An 11,856-nucleotide genomic window follows, 5' to 3' on the forward strand; every position below is an offset into this window, starting at 1 on the left:
CTCTTTTGCTTCACCTCCTTCTAGGCGGGGTGGAGGAAGCTGCCGCCTGACGGGGCCGGTGCCTGGGCCGTAGGCCACCCGTGAGGACGGCTGGGTAGGCCGGGACGAAGCTTTGTGTTGGAAACGGCTCTGCGCATAAGTTACTGCCTAATTTCTGAAGGTTTGCTTTTAACGGTTCTGAGTTTCTCTTGTTTTTCACATACCGGGTAGGGAACTTTGGGAGTCTAGGCTTCGTTGTACTGTAGGAAATGGGCTCGAAGTTTAGAATTACATTCGTTCATTAAGATGAAGCAAATCCAAAACCAAATGCAAAACCATTTTGTCACCCAAGTGATGTGCTACAGGCCTACCTGTCTTAATTTATACTTTCTCTTTTCACCTCAGTTGGTTTGGGGGAGTGTGAAACTTCGTGTTTATCACCAGGACGGTCATCTGGAGTAAAAAATGGGGCGAGTCTCTGATATTTTCCCATTCTCTTCTCTAATTCTTGTTAGTGATTTTGAATATATCAGAAGCAAAAGAATTATGTCAATTAAGCGCTGTTTGAATTAATCATGTGTTCTTTTACTCAAGCAATATTCTTATCTGTTGATGTACAGATTGTATAACCAGACCTTGGTAGTGGCTCTGGAAAGAAGTTATTACTAGGGATAACGCAATATAGCTGTTTTCCCGGGATATTGTATTTTTATTGGGTTTTTTTAAGTCTTAAATTTGCATCATGAGTACCAGGTTTTTTTATACCATTGAAATTTGCGAAACCTGTACAGAGGCATAGAAGAATGGTGGATTTATTAGCTGCTGCTAACATCTCTGTGCCTGTGGTAAATATAGACAGTAAATATTAACAGTAATGTAAACTATGAAGAGGACAGTGCACAGAGGGCTCTTTATTTCAGTGCTACCGTATGTACCAGTTTCAAGAGACTTTTCCATAGGAAATGAAATAAACTTTGGAAAAAGAAAAAAGTTGTCTGTGTTCATTCTTAGCAAAGGGAGATCTCTGCCTTTATGTGAAGGGTGAGGTAAAAATCTACTGGAAATGTTTCTTTTGAAAATATAAAATTGTTCTTTTGGACACTAACTAATTGTGGGACAAGTAATTTGATATGTTTGAAATAAAATTTTGCCTGAACCAAGCCAAGTTTTTGTCAGTGCTGGAGAGGAGAGTGCCATGGCCATACACAGAGCTACTGTTTGTGCTGTGGCTGCACAGGGAGCATGCCAGAGCACAGGGAGTTTGTTGTCTCTGACTTCTAGAGTCTGTGTCAAGAGCATATAGATAAGGGAGCTGCCATCCATATCCAGGCCAGCAGGTTTTTTTGTCAGCTTTGTCAGTGTTGGTGCTGGCTCGTGTGGAAAAGCAGGTGATGCGCACATCTTCCATAGCTCCAGCCATGCAGGCAGGTTAACAGGGTCTGTCAGCAGCAACAGAAGTGCTGTGTTGCTGGTTGTTTCTCTGACTCCTGCCTAACCTTGCTGCTTTATGAAGCCACCCGTAGGCAATCTCTCTGAGCATTTGTGTCTTGTGTCTGCAGCTGCATTGTGTCTGTGGAAAAGATGGAGAGCACATGAAAAAGATGGTCATCTGTGCTTCTTGAGAGGCCAAGAAAGAGCAAGTGAATGTCAGATGGGACCAGGGTACCCAAGGGGAACCTGTTGTGCCAGCACCAGCTGCAGTCACTTCACTTGCTTTTCAGTGCTGGGGAGGGAGTCCATGGAGGAAGCTTGTTCTTACTACTGAGTGTCAAGTCTTTTGTAGTGTGGGGAAGTTTTCTCTTGCATAGAGCATTTGATTGGTGCACTGTGGATGTACAGGGAGCTCTGAATTGCTGTTGTTGAGTTTATGCAATTGGCTTCTTCCCTTTTTCCTTATGTTTTTTTTCCTCCTTATATTTCCTTTGCTTGCCTAATAATTTTGCTTGTAACACCATCTCACCTGATCTTATTCAGCACAGCAGTTCCAGTTATAGCTTCTCTCCTCCTTATATTTTTCTTATATCTTGGCTGGCTCTGCAGGGCTGAGAGCCTTGGGACAGCTGTACAAAGTTGTATTAAACTCAAGGATATTTTTTTTAAAACTTCATTTAAATTAGTATGTTAAAAAAAAAACCAACCAAACAAACAAAAAAACCCAAAAAACCAAACCAGATTACTGCAAAATGTGTGAAGTGCGAAGGTGGACCAAACAGTGCAAAGAGGGATGAATGACTCTATTTATCCCAAATAGGGGTGGGGTAATGCTGCTATCAGGCTTTTTACTACCCAGTCAACCAGAGCATGGAGTGAGTGCTCAAGATTTGCATGGGAGAGGCTGCATGGGTAGTGTAGAAGACAACAGTTGGAAGTATACAGAAGAACTCCGTGGCCGCTGCAGGGCCTTGATTAAATGGCTTCTGATGCCTGTTTACCTTCCCACACCAACATTATTTGTAAGAAACAAAAATTGTGTACTTGCCACATAACTACACATGGCTGCTATACAACAAACCACCACTGGTAAGAATATGAAAATGCACTTCTCCATTTCTTCTCCATGCTGCTGCAGTGTCCTCCCTGCCCTTACAGCGCTATGGGTTTGCCATCTCAAGTAATGTGTATTCTTGGGGCAATTTTGGAACTTGCTGAGTTCACACACAGGCTGTGCGGAATCTTGCTCAATCTTATTTGGCATAGCCTCCTGTGGAACAGGCACCCTGCACCTTTACCTCTGTCTGTGGGTACACACTGTTTTTTCACAGTTGGCAGCAAGATGTTATCTAGTAGGACCCATGCCAAAGTATATGTGGTACAGATTAAATGGATTTAATTTGTTAAAAGCAGAGGACTAGAGCATGATGAAGACAACAGGCCTGGGCATGGCTGGAAATGAGACATTGTAGTTGTTGTGTTAGATCACTGTTGATTAAGTGCTTAGAGCCTGGCTGCATACTCAGAAGACAAAAAGGGAGAACAACTGTGTTAGGAAGGGTCCCGTAGACCTACTATATAGACCATACCTGGTCTTGACTCTGGATCTCTGGATCTGTTTTGAGGTCTTGTAGGAGGTGAAGAGTTCCTAGGTACCTGTAGCCCAGCTTTCTCAAAGATTGCCTCACTGTAGCAGTGAGCTCCTTGGCTATGGATGCTTCTTTTTCCTTGGTGGAGAAGAATCCAAATCCAAGTACGGGAAAGGGTCATCATCTGCAGTGCATGTGGGAATTAGGCCTGTATTCCTCACCAGGACAAGATCCAGCTCCTAGAACTTTCATCAGGTCACACTGGCAGAACTAAAGCTGTCATGGGCATTCATGGTGTCCTGCTATGTGCTGATCAGAGCCTGTCACCTGGATTGCTCCAGGTCTGCTTAGCACTGATACTGAGATACTCAGCCCACAGCGATGCTGCAAAGCTCCTTGCTGTCTGATTGACAGGAGAGATTGCTTTGCCTTCCTGCCTGCTCACTCGTGTGAGCAGCTCGGTGCACTGAGTTGCATCCAGGGAATCCTGCTTACAGCAAGCCTGGCACTGTGCTAGGGCTTGGTTCTGGCCTAGTGACAATGCCAAGATTATTAAATGCAGTAGCTATGATTCAGGAAAAGGCCTAAAGGAAAGCAAAAGAGCCCAATGATGATTTCTAAAGTTCCCTTCCAACCCTACCATTCTATGATTCTATGAAAGCGGCGTGTCAAGTGTGATACAGAGAGAGAGAGATGACTATGGTGAGGCTTCTGGAAGAGAGAGCCTGGTCTCTGGCATGCATTTGTGAAACAGCAGCTACAGCAGGTGTTATGAGCTCTGGAGTCAAGGAGTGGGAAGAGAGTGAGAAGAAGCCTGAAAGGACCTGTGTGTGGTCTGGGGAATTCTGATATAGGCATCTGCTGCTTGATGCCTGTATCAGAGTGATGCAAAACTGGTTTTCCAAAGTGTTTGGAACAAATTTTAACAAACTTGGTGTTTATAAATCAGATCAGCATCCATCTGCAGAAGTTTTAGTGTGCTACTTCAAGACTTGATGCCATCTTATGAGTACAGTCAAACCAATTTAGGGTTGTTGGAAAGGGTAGAATTTTACAACTTTGTTGAGTCACAAATTTGTTAATATGTCAGTTAGGTACAGCGTTTTAGAGCTGTTCTGGTAAAAAAAATGCCCCCAAACTATCTCCAAGGAAATGAAAAAGTCTTTAAGAAATCAGACGTAGAAGATTTTCTGAATAAGAAATTAAGAAGTTTGGAAAGGGCTGAATTTGTGTGGCACCCTTAGAGGATTAGAAGAACAAGCTTATCTGTAAAAGCTTATGTGGCACATAAAAAGAGGCTCTGTATACACAACCTAAGCTCTGTGGCGTGCAGAAGACTCAAACCACAAGAAATATGAGGAGGGAGATATTTTTTTTTTAATATTTGATCTTGGTGCAAAAAGCTTAAGCACTTGTAACTTCACTGGTCTTGGATGCTGTACAGCAAAATCCCTGTTTTAATTGTAAACAGCTTCAGAGTTAAATGTGATTTCACTGGTAACTGAACTCCAAGGCTGTGGATAACATAAACCACAGGACATTAGCATTTCAGCTTAGAAAATTCCCAAGGCTCAATCTGCATGGGCAATGTGCATTGAAGCTGTACCAGGCAGTCCGAGAGTTGTTGCAAAAATCAGGAAAAGCAGAAGAATCTACTGGTGACAGTAAGGAAACTGCTGTCACAATGAAAAAACAGTGACACTGAAGTACAGGAATATTAAGAGAGTTTGTGGCAGCTATCAAGCACAACCTACACTTTGATCAAATAAATTGCTTATAGTGGAGTAAAGTTTAGGGGTCAAAAATAAAGAGATGATATTAAATTACCTGATCTGGTTTAAATGCAAAATCTTAAAGTCTCTAAAGTGGCTAAAAATGCTACAAATTAGAACATATTTTACATATTAATTGGAAATATCCATTAGAGCAAAATACTCAATTTATAAAGGAAAAGGTGACTTGACTGTGTAAGTACAAGGCAGTGAAATATCCTATTTTGCAGCTTTGTGGAGAGTCTCCTTTAAAACTGTGATGGGAACATGACTTTTTGTTCACTAGAAACAGGAAAGAATATATTGTAAATAGTTAACCAAGGGCTAGCAACCTTGTGATAGTTTACGAAGTTGAGAAACCGCAAAAGATAAACATTACTGAACTAATCAACTACAAGTTGTTCCGAGTTTCAGACTTAAGCAAAGGACACCAAGGAAGACTACTGGGGCCTTCATCAACGATCAGCCGGAGGCAGAAAACGACCCCTAGCAACTGGGTGGACATGCGCGGAAGGACGCTAGAGGGGTGACGTGGAGGAGAGTATAAAAGGAGGAACAGAACGACTCTCGTTGCGCAGTTGGTGGAGCGGTGACTCCCCCTGTCGCCCAGCGCTGTGCTTTGCTTTTTCTTTTCTGTGTTAATAAATTGGTTTTAATTGGCATAAATGGCCCATTGTGCTCATTTATAACAAAAACCTAAAAGGTTGACTTGCTGGTAGATTTTTACAGAGTTTTCTAGAAAGGATTGTGGTGGTAAAATCCCTTCAGCTAGATAGAACTTCAGGTTAGCACCACGCTGGTTTACTGAGACACTTCTCAGAGCTGTCATGTTTATTCACAGGTTTCCTGTCCACCTGAAACAAGGTAGCACCTTCTTTTGCTTCCAGCACTGCAGACAACTTCAGAAATTATACTGAGTGTAATCAAATGCTTAATAATTCAATGATAATCACAGCTGAAGTGGTATTTTACACCTCAGTTTCTGCCTACAACTGCTCATTTCTGGCCCCATACTCTTGTTCCCCCAGTAGTACCCATGAGCTAGCTATTCATGGATCAGTCCTACAAACCAGGACAATGAATTGAGGCAGAGTTAAACCAGTTTTATGTCCCTCTGTGACTCTGCCCACTTGAGCTCTTTACCCTGATGCAAGCCCAAACCTGCCTACTCTCCCTGCAACAAGCTATCCCCCAACTGTGTGTTTACACCACCTTCATACAAGCTAGCATAAATGAAGCTGTTCAGGGAGCTGGGCCAGGGAACTCATCCATCCGAAAGCTAACCTAGTAAAACAAATAGAAAGCATTGGACATGGTATGGAGATTGTTACACTGCTCTTTTGGATGGCAAAATTGATCTTTTCTTGATTGAATTCTGAGGAATTTGATGTCATGCCATGGGCTAGGAATGAGGATCAAAAATATTTTAAGGTTCCTAAGCATTACTTCTGAAGTCCTGTGTTATGGAACTGCCTCTTGCATTTCTTACTGCCGTTCCAAAGCAGCTTTGTGAAAGAGTGCGAATACCCTTAATAAAAGTGCTTGTGCTCTCACTCTTTACCTCAAAAAGAAGTAATAAAGGCCAGGTAATCCCACAGTTAATTCTTCTGAAGAAGGCAGTCTTGAAGTCTAGACTAGTTCTGCGCTTCTGGCCTCAGCCCTCAAAATTAACGTGTTTTCAAGATATTTGTGCTTTGTGCTTAATGAGAAGCACACCTGAGTGGTGAGTGCCTCCTGGTTGGAGGCCTGGATGTGTTCCTATGTGACCTGATTGAGGAAGAGCTGCAGGGATGTTGGACTAGATGATCTTTAGAGGTCCCTTCGACCCCTACCATCCTGTGATTCTGTCTGAGGCTGTTTGGCCTAGAGAAGATTAAGGGGGACCTCATCAACACTTATAAATACCTAAAAGGCTGATGTTGAGCAGATGGGGCCAGTCTTTCTTTCTGTGATGTCCAGTGACAGGACAAGGGGTAACAGGCACAAGCTGGAACCCAGGAAGTTCCACTTGAACTTTAGGAGAAACTTCTTTACAGTGAGAGTGACAGGACACTGGCACAGGCTGACCAGGGAGACTGTGGAGTCTTCTCTGGAGGTTTTTAAAATCTGCCTGGATGCGTTCCTGTGTGACTTGCTCTAGGTGAGCTTGTTTTAGCAGTGAGATTGGACTAGATGATCTCTAGAGGTCTCTTCCAGCACCTACTGTTTTATATTCTTTGTAATGTGAATATATAGATACTCCACTGCAGAGAAGGGGAGAGGATACTGTCTCAAAGCCTCCCAGCAGACTTTACCTACAAACATTTTACAATACAGTAGAATTCAGGTAAAATTTTGATTTGAAAGTTCAGGAGCTTGGACAAACTTCATTATTCCCTGAAGCAGCTCTCATTTGTTTCAAGAGCAATTGAGTGAGTATTTTTACCTTTGATTATAGAAGACACCGTTGAAAACTTTATGACTTTTTGGTAGTTGTTTCAAAAATATTCTCAAATTATAACTTTAATACTTAATATGCAATACCTTTAGTACTTAATATTTACAAATTTTTACAACTCTTAAATGGCCAACAGTCTAGTTTTGGGATTTAGAGGAAACTGAAATTCAAGACCTTACCGGGTTGTTTTGGGAGAACCCAGATGTTGCTGATAATTACTTAGTTTCACTAGTCTCAGTAACCATTCATCATCAAATCAGTGATCTATTTGTCAACATTACAGACCAATATCAAACAAAAGTATTAAAAGTATTAAGTAGAAGATGCTTATTTTTAGATATGTTCTTAGTCAAAAGCTGAGGACAAATTTTTATCCTGAATATATCAGTTAAAATTAATTTCTTCAGTAATTTACAATCCAGAGTTTCCACTAATAAAAAAATGTAACAATATTGCACAAGACTGTAGACAGGGATAATAGCATAATATTTAGTATGCTACCTAGTACTACTAAGCTGGTTTTTTTTTTTCAATTGTTCTGTAGGCTGTTCTTAACTGAGTAAGAAACTTCATAGTCTTGGCTTCAGTGAGAAAGTCATTAGGCATAGGGATGTTAAACTGGCCTGCACAAACTTGCTTCCCTTGGCTGCTGTGCACCAGTCTATACTCACCTTGAATTTCTGTGTGACTGGAGACAGTAGAGAGCCAGCTGGCACCGAGGTTTGATGCAAAATGTGCAGTGTACTTCCTTTGAATACCTTATAGCTTCTGTCTTTATACTGCTGCTGTTCTGGCAGATGGAGAGTAGCATCAGGGTGGCTGGGAACAAAATTCTATGTGAAAAGATCTTGTTTTTAAGACGGGATTGCTTTTCCAGTTGAAAAGCGGATGAATCAATATTATTTAGTTTCCATTCTTGTGTTCTGTAAAGATTAATGAGAGCATTTGTGAGATTATTTGGGGGGAGGTGGTGTTTCTACGGGTACTAGCATGCCAGCTATTTGATAAAATTTTATTCTTTTCATTTTCTTTTAAGCAACAATGATGTAAACATAAGTGTTACGTTAAACTGATCCAATGACGTACGATTTGTGTACAGCAATTTCTATTATATCAATAATATTTCTATGAGCAAGTCTACCCCCATTCTTTATTCTGAGTATTAGCAATGGATTTAATTCTTTCCCGAGCCTGTATTCCACTTTCCTAATGGTCTGGCATCACTCTCAAATTGGATGTATCAGGTTAGCACACACATCAGCTCTGCATTTCAGTACATGCTCTCCAGGTCTTCACTTGACCTCTATGGTAATTGAGATTGGCTTGAGTCTGGAGCAAATACTGGCTCACCATATAAGGGAACTGAGGCACAAGGAGGATTCAAGTACTGTGGGGACAACCAGGGTGAATCATGTGGTGCAGCAAACAGGAGTCTACCTTCAGAAATGACTGTAGGGATATCTGAGAAGGAATGAGAGAGGAACTGGCATGATTACTTCACCGACTCCAGTTTACTCTGCTGAAGGAGGCTGGAGGTCTAGCTCACACGCTGGCTAATGCCAGGAGAAACACAAAGGAAGACTTGTTTCCAGCCAGAAGCTGGTGCTTGTGCACCACTTACTTTTCAGAGGAGAAATGCCAAGAGCAATAGATCTGATGATTACTGGCTGGTGTTTTTGCTTATCATAAAAATTTCTTTAGCTTGTGAGATATCTCTGATTTTACTTGCTCATTTACTCGGTACATAGAAGCATCTTTTACAGGAATTGCATAACAGCTGAATGCTTTGCCTAAGCTAGCAACAGTCTCTGTTCTGGTTCCATGTAGTTTGGATTATTCCTCTGTGTGGCATGGCCCCAGATCTTCTATAGTAGCCAGGATTTCCACTGCAAATTGCCCACAGGACTTGCAGAAATCATGAGCTGGAAGATCTGCTGTAGGTCTGAGTGTCCAGCAGCTGGTGCTTGGGCTTGAATTTCACTGTTTCCATGGGCAGCTGATGAGGCTTTAAATGGTAATATGTAACTGTCATAAAATAGATGTTTTTGGCTCCATTTGCAGTGCCATATCAGAAATACCTGTCTGTGTTCCCTGCAGAAGGATTGATTACACTGCATGTCTCTATAGCTCTGTCATTGCCCATTGGTTTTGTTGTGAATTGCAGATGATCAGTATGACAGAAATCAGTTAATTTTTAAAGAAGAGGCTCTAGTTAATGTTTCCATTCTGATCTTCTCTGTATTCCACAATAGATTTCATACTCATTAGAAAGTGCTGCAAGGGTATATTTACAAAGGAAGAAGTAAGATTAGATAATAATGAGCTTAATCACATTTTCTTCTGGAAACCTATGGTGATTAATTGCTTTTGGCCGGGCCTGTATCTCCTTTCTTATCTTCTGACTCCCCTGATCAAGTCCTAACTGTTTTACCTTGCTGTTAATAATATTACTAATGCTAGATTTAGTCCTGACTGTGTGAAATATGTTTATGTCTGGCTATTTATCTGAGATGTACCTGATTAGAATACTGAATTTGCAAAATATGTTTTTTAAATCATAAAGGTTTATGGCTTTAATGAGGAATATTAGGAGAGTACAGGTAAGATTTAAAGACTACACCAGAAGACATAACTGAAGGAATAATTGCTGGTTTGTCCTTTTAATATTTTTCTAGGTGTAAAACTAGAAAAGGAGCGGTGGGAAGAGAGGGGGATGTTAGCTGAAGGATGAAAAGTGTAAAGTAGCAGTGTATGCTATTCTGAAGTATTTGTGAGAAACTTTTTGCCTCTGTAGATATCATTACAAGTTGTGACAAATATGTTGCTGAAATATTCCAAAGTAAGTAACAGCCACTCTGTCAAAAATGCCATCCTTCTGCTTGTGCTAATACTGTCATGGCAATACATGTCTAATTATGGAGCTCTGTTAAGAATAGTGGCCGTTTGGTTTTTAATAGTATTATGTAGGCAGTGCCTTGCTCCCTGTTTCTAAAAAAAAATGTGCACTATCGTGGTATCATCACATCTCAGTGAAACACCTGTAAACAAAGAGAAGGGTTTTTTTTGTCAATTGTTTGCCGCAAAAATGTGTCAAACTGTTGGCTGCCTTCCTTTGCCTTTTTTGAACTTTGTTCCATGGAGATTTTGGGAAACAGAAGATTAAGGATGGGAGCAGCACAAACTCAGGCTCTCATTCCCAACAGAAGAAAAAAATGTGCCCTCACACGTGGCAATGTTCTCATGCCCATAAAAGCCATATTTATGTATTCAAATAACATATTCTGTTAGGCACAGTAAAACTACATCCAGGGATCACATCTGTCAACTGGATATTTTTTTCAAAATATATTTAGATATTAGTTGAAAAATTATTCCAAAATAATTATGTTTTGTTTGAACATAGCATTCTGTCATTTTAACTTTATATGTAATTATGATCCTCACAAAATATTTTAGAATATGGGGTTTTTTTAAAAATTAATTTTCTTGTGAGCAGTAAAACATTTTTTAAATGGACTAAAATTTGATGCCCTAAACATATTTCCCTGCTTAGGCAAAGAAAATACTCTTTGACATCAAAAAGCTTTAAGAGGTTTTTTTTTGGAGGGGTTTTTTATTCCACATAAAAATTTTTTCATTATTTTGCTATTGGTTATTTTTCTGAAATTACCCCACATTAATTTGACTTTTACACCTAAAAATGACTGTCTGGAAACAAAATTTGGCTATTGTTATGCTAATAAAGTTTCTCTGTAATACACTGAATCTTCCAAGGCACTTAGAGAGCTAAAGCCTTAAGCACATTGAATCCAATTCAGCAAGGCTTTCCTCCCCAAATCCTACCTTTTGCTTCCCTTGTCTTCTGAATGAATGTTTCCAGGAGAGCAAGACACTTGTCTGAAAGTTAAAATCTGGATACAACCTACCCTGTTGAAACAGTGCATCTCATGCTAGTCCTTTATTCAGTGTGTGGTCTCAGGACCAGGAACACATTTAATTCTTCAGATTTCCAATTTTAAAATACTGCCAGTGGACTGGAAAGGCCTCTTGTGATTGCTCTTGAATCACGGCATGCAAATGGTGAGTTTTGAAGCAAATGAACAGCCAGGGAGTGGGTTGTGAAATGTGTAATTTCAGAAGAAGAGAGACTAGTTTTCATGTGTCTAGTGTTGCTCAGGTTCCCATACCAGTGGTTAGTTAGCCTATACTTGGCAAGTCTCTAATGAGCTGTTTTCCTGCATTAATATCAGAGATGTGTAGTGTTGTTGAAACTCACACAGAAAATGTTAGGATGTGTTAGAAACTGAGTACAGCCAAATATGTGGCTCCAGGCTCTAGATGTATATGGAAAATCTGCACAAGGGGAGGTGGAGACATACTGACACTGCTGTTCAGATGCTAAAAGCCCATTATACATCATATTCCTGTTTGATCAAGAACCTATCAACCTGGGATCAGTACCTGAGGGTTTTTGTCTATCTTGTGTACACAAGACTAGTGCCACTCACAGATGCTGCTCATCTTTCTTTTTGGGGCTGTTTTTGTAAAAAAGGGCTTCAGAACTGGTCTCTCAATGCATACCTTACAGGATAACCTTGAACTGGTTTAATGATGACAAAGAGGTATGGAAAAAACTTTTTTTTTAAAG

This window comes from Colius striatus, chromosome 4 (genome assembly GCF_028858725.1).
Source record: "Colius striatus isolate bColStr4 chromosome 4, bColStr4.1.hap1, whole genome shotgun sequence".
Classification (NCBI taxonomy): domain Eukaryota; kingdom Metazoa; phylum Chordata; class Aves; order Coliiformes; family Coliidae; genus Colius; species Colius striatus.